This window comes from Cottoperca gobio, chromosome 16 (genome assembly GCF_900634415.1).
Source record: "Cottoperca gobio chromosome 16, fCotGob3.1, whole genome shotgun sequence".
Taxonomy (NCBI): Eukaryota; Metazoa; Chordata; class Actinopteri; order Perciformes; family Bovichtidae; genus Cottoperca; species Cottoperca gobio.
The window spans coordinates 20,576,634-20,578,921 of record NC_041370.1 but is presented as its reverse complement, the minus strand read 5'-3'; positions in this window follow the sequence as shown (position 1 = coordinate 20,578,921).

Here is a 2,288-nt window from a genome sequence, read left to right as displayed (position 1 = left end):
TCCTGTCTCCTGTCTCTATTTTAATTTATAGATTGCAGCGGACAGAATAAACTGAGAGATTGCTTCTTCTCAATTATTCCTGTCTTTTAATATAGCAGAAACTCGATACTTTACTGGAAGATATGCCTCACTGCATCTAATAAAGATTTAATCTGGTTGACACTTCAGCTGCCCTGCATGAGCAAAGGACCATTATCAAGTCTCAGCCTGTGATTAACTTTGATGACCCTGATCTGAACAGTGAGTGTGGCGATTTAGGGATTTTATTGGCTGTAATTACAGGTAGAGTATCACATCAGAAGTCACAGAGAGACGGCTCGTGGGGGAAATAATAATTACACATTAGGATCTATTAGTTGGTGCAGAGATTACCCATGAATCAAAGCCTTAGAGAAATAGTCTGCTGCTTTACATCACTTCACAATGAGCTGGGCTGATACTACAAGCCTAGAAACTAATGTGGAATTTTTCAAAAAGACTGCTCATCCTGAGCATCTGTGCGCTGAATCAAAATGTATTGTTTTTGTAGATAGAAGTGCCACATTACATGTTTTAAAACGACCTTGGGGCATGAAAAAGCAGCGTGCATAATGTACTTGAACATCTGCACGTTCTCTATGTTTACATTAGCATTAGTATCCTGGCTTTGATCCTATTCGGGACATAAAGTTTAATGATATAAAAGTGGATATTGGTACAAAACTTAGTTTAGGTTGCTTTAGTTCTGCATTCATGGAGCGAAAGCTGGATATGTTAACCATGTAATGCTTTCCATTATTTTTACCCATTCATCCATTAACAGATCATGTTAGCTATCTGTTTGAATCTTTAGCCATTTCTTATTTAATTTCCATTTAGGTATCTTTTTTAAGATAACTATTTAAAACATTTTCCAATTTAGCTATAGGCTAACCATTTAGCCACTTTAGCTATTTATCATTTTTTAAGCTAACTATTTCCAACATGTAGCCTATCCATTTAATCAAATCAAATGTATTTATATAGCCCAATATCACAAATGACACATTTGTCTCAGTGTGCTTTACAGACTGTACAGGATACGACACCCTCTGTCCTTAGACCCTCACATCGCACAAGGAAAAACTTCCTACAGGAAACCCCATAATTAAAGGGGGAAAATGTTATAAACCTCAGGGAGAGCAACAGAAGAGGGATCCCTCTCCCAGGACGGACAGACGTGCAATAGATGTCGTGTGTACAGGATAAACAACATAGTACAAATACAACATTTGACAGAAAAGATGTTGTGATCAAAAAAAGAGAAAGTTTGGATGAATCCAATCCATATTTAGAGATAACCATTTAGCCTTTAATTTCAGCTAAAACCAATTAGTCATTACTGTTAGCTACAACCTTTTAGCCATTAACTATTTCTACCATCTATCCCAGGGGTCGGGAACCTTTTTGGCTGGGAGAGCCATAAAAGCTAAATATTTTTTTATGTATTTCCTTGAGAGCCATATATAAAAATATATAAATTTGAATGTAACTTTATGCGTGCATTTTTTTAAGAATAACACGTCTCCGAGTACTAATAGAGGTATCAGTGTTTCATTGAACACGTGCTCTTTTATTAAATAAACTAAACGCTTACGTTATTTATCTCATTTATGATGCACGTTTCAGTGTTTACTGCACGGGTGTCAAACTCAAGGCAATTATATCCGTCTCGCGAGAAAATATCATATGTCTATCATAACATGGCCCGCCGGTTTTGGTAATTAAATCAATGCATGGCACAACCACGGGAAAATACATTTGAGGAAGTATCTAAATGTGTGAATGAAATGAAAGTTTTTGGAAAGCAAAGGGAAAGACACCACAGATCTCTGGGACGATGTGAGCTGGACTGTTTGTGCGACATAACGAAGCATCTCACTGTTAAACCTGCAGCTTCAGGGCCGTGTGATCACAGACATGTGTGATGCAGTGAGAGCTTTCTAAGCCGAGCTTTCTGTGGGAGACTCTGATGCAGAAGGAAACTTTGGTCACTGCGTGTTTCCAAACACTGACAAACATCTCCCCCGCTGTGTTCCCGACAGCATTCTGCACCCCCCCCCCGGTATATTGCTTGCTTTGTGCAGTTTCTCCTCTGCTCGGTTTTGCGAAGGGCGGGGCTCCGCCCCCTACGCACACATGTGTGAACACACCTTCACCTACAGTCAGAGACGGAGCGGAGGAAAGGAGAGGGGAGAACTAAAAACAAATCCGCTGCTAAATGTTTTTACTTTAAAATGACACAATATAATTATTTATTACTTGTTAAT